The sequence below is a fragment of the Myotis brandtii genome, unplaced genomic scaffold, assembly GCF_000412655.1.
Source record: "Myotis brandtii unplaced genomic scaffold, ASM41265v1 scaffold15, whole genome shotgun sequence".
Lineage (NCBI taxonomy): Eukaryota > Metazoa > Chordata > Mammalia > Chiroptera > Vespertilionidae > Myotis > Myotis brandtii.
Window position 1 is genome coordinate 913,724 of NW_005355410.1, and position 10,493 is coordinate 924,216.

The 10,493-nt window shown below is 40.7% G+C and overlaps 1 pseudogene; it reads left to right on the forward strand.

Annotated features, from left to right (window-relative positions):
* The first annotated feature begins 6,100 nt into the window (after positions 1 to 6,100).
* LOC102249099 lies at positions 6,101 to 7,915 on the forward strand (annotated as a pseudogene).
* Positions 7,916 to 10,493: the final 2,578 nt, after the last annotated feature.

The window sequence follows — 10,493 nt, forward strand, 5'->3', positions numbered from 1 at the left end:
GGACCCCTATATCCCCCTGATCACTGGCTCTGCCCCCCACCCATGCCTGATGCCTCTGGCCCAGGCATCAGGCCTGGGCAGGGGAACCCCATCTCCCCCCGATCACCGGCTCTGGGGCTTCTGGGGCCGGCCTGTGGCCCGGGATGGCGGCTCGCGCTGGCGGCTGAGCTGTCCCGCCCTGACTGCAGTATGCAAATTAGCTGCCATCTTTGTTGGTGGTTAATTTGCATATCACACGATTAGCCAATGGAAGGCGTAGCGAAGGTACGGTCGATTACCATGTTTGTCTATTATTAGATAGGATATTACTTTAATTCTTTATTGTTTAAAGTATTACATATAGTATTACATATGTCTCCTTTTTCCCCCATTGACCACTCCCCAGCCACCCCTATCCCCCTAGTGTCTGTATCCATTGGTTATGCTTATATGCATGCATACAAGTCATTTGGTTAATCCTTTACCACCACCACCATCACCCCACCCCACCCTGCCTTCCCTCTGAAGTTTGACAGCCTGTTGGATGCTTCTCTGTCTCTGGACCTATTTTCGTTCACCAGTTTATATAGTTCATTATATTCAACAAATGAGTGAGATCATATGATATTTATCTTCCTCTGACTGGCTTATTTCACTTTGCATAATGCTCTCTAGGTCCATCTATGCTGTTGCAAGGGGTAAGAGTTCTTTCTTTTTTACCACAGCATAGTATTCTATTGTGTAGATGTACCACAGGTTTTGAATCCACTCATCTGCTGATGGGCACTTAGGCTGTTTCCAAATCTTAGCTGTTGTAAATTGTGCTGCTATGAACATAGGGGTGCATATGTCCTTTCTGATTGGTGTTTCTGATTTCTTGGGATATATTCCTAGAAGTGGGATTACTGGGTCGAATGGGGATTCCATTTTTAACTGTTTAAGGAAACTCCATGCTGTCTTCCACAGTGGCTGCACCATTTTGCATTCCCACCGGCAGTGCACGAGGGTTCCTTTTTCTCCACATCCACGCCAGCACTTGTCGTTTGTTGATTTGTTGATGATAGCCATTCTGATGGGTGTGAGATGATATCTCATTGTCATTTTGATTTGCATCTCTTGGATAATTAGTGACTTTGAACATGTTTTCATATGTCTCTCGGCCTTCTGTATGTCCACTTTCAAAAAGTGTCTATTTAAGTTCTTTGCCCATTTTTGATTGAATTATTTATCTTCCTTTTTTTAAAGATGTATGAGTTCCTACCATACAGGCCTCTAGGGCAGTGATTTTTAACTGGTGTGCCCTAAGAAGTTTTAAAACGTGCAATACCTGACTATTTAGTCAGAGGCACTGACCTCTTTTCCCTTAGATTATCAATAATAATAAAAAAAAGACAACAGCCAGCATAACAATAGCTGTCCGTTATGAATGAATCAAAATTACACCTATTTTTTTTTTCAGATTGGCAAAAAATATATTTTTTGGTGTGCCGCAGAATTTTAGTAATTAGTTTGTGTGCCATGAAATGAAAACGGTTGAAAAATCACTGCTCTGGAGCCTTTATTTTTGCTCTACACCCAAGGCTTGACTGTCACTGTAAGTTACTTGGCTCGTGGAAATGAAGATGTGGGTAAAGTAGAAAATGATACAACCCAGGGATTAGGGGAGCCTGTCTTTTAAGTGGTAATGCAGAAAGGTGATGGTCCAAGCAAAAGTTTGGAACTTGTGACTTCATGGACTTCGCGCTAAGGTATGGCATGATCTTTGTCGCTTGCATTACTGTGTGCATAGTTGCAATTGTTCCTGCAGGATTCTAGGCTGAGTAAAACAGTCTAATCTCAGAGGAGACAAGCGCCACCTGCTGGTATCCTCTTCCCAAACCTCCTCTCTCACCAACCCCTTTTTTTCACTCAGACTCCCAGTCTTTTAAAAACCAGGCTTGATGGTAATGATAATAATAACAAATGAAAGTTTACTTACATAACTTATAAGAACTAACCTACCTTCCCCTTTCTTTGCTGGTTTTTCCCTAAAAGGGAAGTGAGGAACAAAGAGAGACAGAAAAATTTTTCAAATGAAAACCTTCAGCTAAAGCCAGGTGGTAGTTTTGTGAGCTGTTTGTAGGGTGTAACTGAATATGTTTGTCAGACTGCAATTGTAGTTCAGACCACAAATTGTGGTGATGCATTATATAGGACATAATCTTTTTTTAAAAAAAGACCACCAATTCTTTTTCAGAGGAAATGATGGAAGGTGAGTACAGGACTTGCATTTTAACAAATATTCAGTTAAATATATTAGGTTGACCTAATCAATATAGCTTGCTTTACATTCTACAGATTACTAAAGAGTAAACTCCTTGAGGGAGGGAACTGTTCATCTTTGCAACTGCCTCCCCACGTTCCAAAATCTAGAGAAGTACTTTGTACACAATGAATATTAGTAATTGAGCATTGTACAATAGACCAAGTATTCTACAGGTTGTCATTTGTTGCTATAACTTTCAAACGAGGTCCCTGAATAAAGGAGTTTTACCTGAAAATGGAGGAGAATATTTGACCCTTGAAACTGATCTCAGTTATTTCTAAATATTCAAGCAATTCAACAAGCCATTTTTGTTGTTGTCGTCTTGCTTCTTCACTTTTTTTTTTCAATTAGGTGGACATCTCCGTTTTGTTCGATACCCTTTTTACTTCTTCTGAAAACAGTTCCCTCTTCTTGTTCCACCCTCCCTACTCTATACATATAGTCATCTGGGAGCAGTTGTGTTGCATTGACCAAACTGGCTGTCTTGGTTGGTCCAGAAGTGGACTTCTAACAGATCACCCAGAGGATCCTGATGATGTTCAGACCCTAGATTCTGACGGTTCCTGACTCATATCTTTGCTTGCTATGAGATATCCAGTATATTTATAATACATTCTGATGTTTGCTTAAGTCAATTTTATTTGGTTTTCTGTCAGTGCAACCAAGAGTTCTAAATAACACATTCAATTTACCATATTTTGATCTTTATTCCCCCTTGTTTTCCTATATAGCCTCATTTTAGATATCCAAAAATCTTTTTTTGAAAATTTCTCACATTTATTTATTTATTTTTAAATCTTCATTGTTGAAAGTATGAAAGTATTACATATCCCCCTTTTTTCCCCCATTGACTCCTTCTAGCTCGCCCCCACCCCCTTCCACCCCAGGCCTTCACCATACCACTGTCTGTGTCCATGGGTTATGCATATATATGCATACAAGTTCTTTGGTTGATCTCTTCCCACCCACCTACCCCCACCTTCCCTCTGAGATTTGACAGTCTGTTCCATGCTTCTGTGTCTCTGAATCTATTTTCTTCATCAGTTTATTTTCATTAGATTCCACATATGAGTGAGATCATGTTATACTTCTCTTTCTCTGACTGGCTTATTTCGCTTAGCATAGCACTCTCTAGGTCCCTCCATGCTGTCTCAAAAGGTAAGAGATCCTTATTTTTTACTGCTGCATAGTATTCTGTGGTATAAATGTCCCACAGCTTTTTTATCCACTCGTCTACTGATGGGCACTAGGGCTGTTTCCAAATCTTAGCTATTATAAATAGCACTGTTATTGACATAGGGGTGCATATGTTCTTCCTGATTGGTGTTTCAGGTTTCTTAGGCTATATTCCTAGAAGTGGGATCACTGTGTCAAATGGCAGTTGCATTTTTAATTTTTTGAGGAAACTCCACACTAATTTTCATAGTGGCTGTACCAGTCTGCATTTCCACCAGCAGTGTATTAGGGTTCATTTTTCTCTACATCCTCACCAGCACTTACTTGTTGATTTATTGAGGGTAGCCATTCTGACAGATGTGACATGATACTTCATTTTCATTTTAATTTGCATCTCTCAGATGATTAGTGACTTTCAGCATTTCTCCATATGTCTCAAAATTAATATTTTACAAACTATTTGGGCGATGGCAACAGATTATTTTTCATGCTTTATCTTTATACCTTTTAATCATTTCACAAAGTTAGTGGAATTCAAATTGTGGAGAAAATAGAAATATTCTCAGCTTAAAATATTGACAATTAGGAGAAAAGTAGATCCATTTCATCAACAAATGAAGACATTTTAGAAACCTTTTTTTCCCCCCCAAAAAAATTCTTATGCTTAGCCCAGCTGGTGTAGCTCAATGGACTGAGCATCACCCCATGGACCAGAAAGGTCTCAGGTTTGACTCCCGGTCAGGGCACATGTCCAGGTTTCGGGCTTGATCCCCATTAGAAGGCATGCAGGAGGCAGCTGATGGATGTGTCTCCGCCATCGATGTTTCTGTCTTTCTCTCCCTCTCCCTTCCTCTCTAAAATCAATAAAAATATAAAATAAAAAATTATTATTATCAGAAAAGATAATAAGACTCTACATTTAAGACCCAACTCTTTAGTCTTGCCTAAACAATGGAGCTGTGAGCAAGCTTACAAGAACCTAACTTATTAAGAATGGTAGACAGACTTGAGCATAGTTATTCAGCCCATATTACCTTCTCAGAAAATCACTGAGAATTCACTGACCAACCAGAACTCAAAGCATTTGCTGAGAGGTGGGCATGGTCAGCTATGTGTGTCCTTCATGATCCTGACTGCCGCTCCAGCCACAGCTAATTGGACAAGAGGAGCTGACACAGGCCCAGTCATCCCAAGGCAGATGAGTTCACCCATCCTGAAAATGTAAGCAAAAGCACACCGAGACCATAGTCAAATAACAACAGGCATTTGAACTCAAAGGCAGGCAGAATTCAAGGCTTATTCACATTTCACCTTGACATTCTCCAACTTCTCCACTTTAGTTTTCCCCTTTCCTAAAAAGGGAGCAAGAATATTCCGTTATTCCCTCCACATGCTTTCGGTACTGTATCTGTAAATATCAGTAAATACTTATCTGTAAATGATCAGGGTATGTAATATTCATTAACTTTTAAGTACATCAAGGGCACAACGCAGGCCTTATTTTTTTAACCCACTGCCTAGAAGATTCAATTGATAAAGTTATCTGACTGAGATATTTGTATACAAATGTATACATAAGGCAACTAGTAACACCAACATATGAGTAAATTTCCCAGATCATAATAATATTATCTAGGACATATTTAGGAAATTTTTCTATCATTCTATAACACTAATTTGAACCAGTTGAATATTGACAAAATGACTTTGGAAAAAAGAAAAATTGGGACAATGTTTTTTTTATTGTTATTGTTTTTATATATTTTTATAGAGGGATTTTTAGAGGGAGGAAGAGAGAGGGATAGAGATAATTGGATGAGAGAGAGACTTCTCTTTCTCTGGATACCTTCTTATTTACTGTGAATGTTTTACTTGTGCCTCTATAATGCCTTTTTAAGCAATTAATTATTTTTAAAATACCAATGAGAACATTGAGCGTGGATCAATAGTTATTTGTGAATTTCTGGTGAGTCATGAGGAAGATTTAAGTGATATAATACTCCACTGGATGAATTGGAAGTGAAGAAGCCAGAACATTGTTATAGTGATAAAATATGAGATAGCGGAGGGCTTGGTTTACAGAGAGGCACAGGGCATGCAGAAAAATGGATGGATGAGAAATATTTGGAAGGAAGAGGCAACCGGGCTTCAGTATTCAACAAAAGTTGGCTGAGTGGCTTCGAAGTCATAGGCATGTTGGGTGTTGGTGCTATCTCTGCCCTGTGGTCATATCAAATGCCAGAGATAAGGGCAACGTGAGAAGTCCTGTTTTTGAGAGCACAGTTGCAGGACAGCTTATGATCATCCAGACTGCAAAGGTAAGAGGAAGGCAAGGGAATAGAAATAGTAAGTATAAACTAGTTACTTCTGCCGAAACCGGTTTGGCTCGGTGGATGGAGCGTCGGCCTGTGGACTGAAGGGTCCCGGGTTCGGTTCCGGTCAAGGGCATGTACTTGGGTTGCGGGCACATCCCCAGTAGGAGATGTGCGGGAGGCAGCTGATCGATGTTTCTCTCTCATCAATGTTTCTGACTCTCTGTCTCTCTCCCTTCTTCTCTGTGAAAAATAAATAAAATATATTTAAAAAAAAAAAAAAAACTACTTACTTCCAAGGATTTGGAGGATAGGGGGAAGAAAAAAGGATTAAAAGGCGACCAAAAATATGGCAAATAAAGCCGAGAAAAACTCGTTTAATGTTTACGATAGAAAAGATCTGAGAAGATATGAAAGAAGAAGAGAAAGCCTGTGAGGAAGATTGGAATGCCCATAAGGAGAAAGTTGGAGTGAAGGTGGATGATTGGAGGTATGACTGCCAGGAAAAGGGAGGAATATTAGAAAAGGGTAGAATCCATGATAGATGGAAGGACTCAAATGCCTTCTCTGAGCAGGGAGTAAAAAAGTCAAGAGACCTAAGTAAGAACATTAACATGCCAAGTAGTAATTCAGACACCTTTAAGATTGTATGCTTCTTTTTTTTCACAACAGGTTTGCCGCCAGAACACACCACCAAATCAAACCCAAAATGGGAAAGGAAAAGACTCATATCAACATAGTCATCATTGGACACGTAGATTCGGACAAGTCAACCACTACTGGCCATCTGATCTACAAATGTGGTGAGATCAATAAAAGAACCATCGAAAATTTTGAGAAAGAGGCTGCTAAAATGTGGAAGGGCTTCTTCAAGCAAGCCTAGGTCTTGGATAAACTGAAAGCTGAACGTGAGTGTGGTGTCACCATTGATATCTCCCTGTGGAAATTCGTGACCCGTGACTATTTTGTGAGCATCATTGATTCCCCAGGACACAGAGTCTTTATCAAAAACATAATTCAGTCACATCTCAGTCTGACTGCTTTCCTGGTTGTTGCTGCTGGTATTGGTGAATTTGAAGCAGGCATCTCCAAGAATGGGTAGATCCATGAACATGCCCTTCTGGCCTACACACTGGGTGTGAAACAGCTGATTGTTGGTGTTAACAAAATGGGTTCCACTGAGCTGCCCTATATCCAGAAGAGATACAAGGAAATTGTTAAAGAAGTCAGCACCTACATTAAGAAAATTGGCTGTGACCCTAACACAGTAGCATTCATGCCAATTTCTGGTTGGAATGATGAGAACATGCTAGAGCCAAGTGCTAACATGCTTTGGATGGGAAGTCACCCATAAAGATGGCAATGTCAGTGGAACCACGCTGCTTGAATTGCATCCTACCACCAACTCGTCCAACTGACAAGCCCCTACATCTGGCCTTCCAGGATGTCTACAAAATTGGTGATATTGGTACTGTCCCTGTGGGCTGAGGGGAGACTGGCATTCTCAAACCTGACATGGTGGTCACCTTTCTCCAGTAAACATTACAATGGAAGTAAATTCTGTTGAAATGCACCATGAAGCTTTGAGTGAAGCTCTTGCTGGGGACAATGTGGGCTTCAATGTCAAGAACGTGTCTGTCAAAGATGTTTGTCGTGGCAATGTAGCTGGTGACAGCAAAAATGACCCACCAATGGAAGCAGCTGGCTTCACAGCTCAGGTGATTATCCTAAGCATCTAGGCCAAATCAGTGCTGGATATGCACCTGTGCTGCATTGTCACATGGCTCATATTGGTTGCAAATTTTCTGAGCTGAAGATTGATCGTCGTTCTGGGAAAAAGCTGGAAGATGGCCCCAAGTGTTTGAAATCTGGTGATGCTGCCATTGTCAATATGGTTCCTGGCAAGGCCATGTGTACTGAGAGCTCTCTGACTGCCCTCCTCTGGGCTGTTTTGCTGTTCGTGACATGAGACAGACAGTTATGGACAAGAAGGCAACTGGAGCTGGCAGTCACCAAGTCTTCCCAGAAAGCTCAGAAGGCTAAATGAATATTATCCCCAGTATCTGCCACGCCAGACTTAATAGTGGTGAACGAATGGTCTCAGAACTGTTTGTCTCAATTGGCCATTTAAGTTGAATAGTAAGAGATTGGTTAATGATTACAATGCATCGTAAAACCTTCAGAAGGAAAGGAGAATGTTTTGTGGACAATTTGTTTTTTGGGTTGTTTTTTTTTTTGGTGTATTATTAGTTTTTAAAATCAATACTTTTTAATGGAAATGACTTGACCAAAATTCTATCACAGAATTCTGAGATCCATTCAAAGTTTAATGAGAAGAAAAAAGATGGTATGCTGAAGGGTTAAGAATCTAAATGTAGCCATAACCGGTTTGGCTCAGTGGATAGAGCGTCGGCCTGCGGACTCAAGGGTCCCAGGTTCAATTCCGGTCAAGGGCATGTACCTTGGTTGCGGGCACATAACCAGTGGGGGGTGTGCAGGAAGCAGCTGATTGATGTTTCTAACTCTCTATCCCTCTCCCTTCCTCTCTGTAAAAAATCAATAAATATATTTTTTTTAAAAATAGCATGTTCCAGACCATGTGCTGAGCATGTAATACATATCATCTCATTCAATCCTCACAACCACCCTGTGAGGTTGGTATTAATATTATCCTATTTACAGATAAAGACACTGAGGTTCAGGCAGGTTAAAATCCTTGCCCAAGGTCATAACACAGAGCAATTAACCTATCACTGAAATCTAGATTCTGCCTACAACTGATGTTTTTCCTCTTGGGTATGTCTATTTGTTTATACTCCGATGGATTTGCAAAATCCAACATGTCTAAAAACATATAGCTTGGTGTTTAAGATTTTAAAAAATAAACTTGCTCCTAATAAAAGACCAGTCCTCTCCTAATATCTCTCTGTAGACAAGGCCACATCTCGGAGTTTGTTCATAGCAGGCCATGCCCTCAGCTAGGGAGGCCTCAGGAATCTTGTCCAACTTCCTCATTCTTCAGGTTGGGAAACTGAAATAAATGCATGAAGGTGAATTACCCAATGTTAATCAGCTGGCCAGAATGAGGACTAGAACTCAGGTCTCCATTTCCTATCGTGTTCTCCTTGTCCCTCATGAGAACAGAAATTACCTACCATGCCACTACCTGCCATGTTTGGACATCTATTCCTGTCCTTCCATCAATGTAATTCATTTGCTTTTTGCCTGGGTATGACTTTATTAAAGGGAGATCATCTAGGATGCTCACTTACAGGGATACTATTGGGTAAGGACTCTCATGGGAGCTGGTCCAAAGTACCTGAGATGGCCTAGCTACTTATCTCTGGAACAGGACAGACAGGATGCCCTGTGCCAGTGGAGGGGTGACGTAAGTACGCAAAGACCAGGCAAAATCCAAGGCTATGATTATTCAGGATCTATTCTGCTGTGATTAGAAAGGTTGGGCTTCCTTGGCCTCCATACCAGTGGCTACAAAATATTCTGGGGGTTGCAGATCCTTTCAGGTTCTTTGGCAAGAGATACACCCTCTTCCCAGAAAAAAAAAAATGAACGTTAAATCCTACACACACTAAATTGTATATAATTTCAAAGGCATTAGAAATGCTCTGAACCTTCAAGGGCTGGTCAAGCATCATCTAATCAATTCTGACTTTGAACAAACCTTCCTATTGAAAAAAAGCTCAAGAGAAGTAACTTTTTCCATGAGACTATCTCAGAAATATTGTTTTATATACAGCAAGTTTTTCTTCTCCCAAACCCCTGATATTTTCCTTGGGCCCAGAGGGAATTGTGTGGCATTGGAACTGTCTTCCAATATATAAGTAGAGTTGAAGGGTAGCTGAGGTCATGCTGATGGTGAAGATTCCTCTATGCTGACCACGGGCCCCTGTATTTAACATTAAAGTCCTCTCCAGGCTTCCATAGCCACACACCAGCTTTGATCCACCCCCAGCCTGTCCCAATCTCCTCCCACAGGCCAGGTTAGATTATTCATGTGTGTTCAGGCCCTTTCCAGTGTTTCTGCCATCTGACTAATGATGGGGCACCATATTTTAGCAACAGGATATGGGCACCCACTTACAGGTTGGTGCAAGATCTGCCCTCATGAAAACCAGGGCTTACCAGAATGTGGCTCACTCCTCAATGACACAAGGCATCTCTTTTGCATGAGTCTACAATTAGAACACAAATGACTGGGGTTCCTCCCACTGTGGGCTGAGTTTGTGGTAAGTGGCATACATATGTGTTTGAGTTGCCTTTAAGCCATCCCTCACCTTCCATTTACCTGGCAACTTAGAGCAGTTTGAGTTGTTTCACATGTACATGCAGATATTATTTAACTAAACAACCCATTACTCCTACAAAGTTAACAGATCAGGATGCAAAGGCTTTATGATATATTAAACAGATTTTCATCCAACACCATTCCCAAGGGGTTCCAGATTACTCAGGTCACTCAGTGAATTATGACTGAGAGGAAAAGCATGTTTGAAGCCTGATGTTAAAAAACAAACAACAACAACAAAACCCACAAACTAGGTATCTGTAACACAATAAGTCTTCACACTTCATTAGATGGGAAACTGGTAAGCATACAGGTTACCTAGTATGATTGGCACTTCTGTGTATCAATTGGAGACATAAAGATGCATATTCCCCAGACAATGGATTGTAACTTCATGATCAGAATCACACATTTT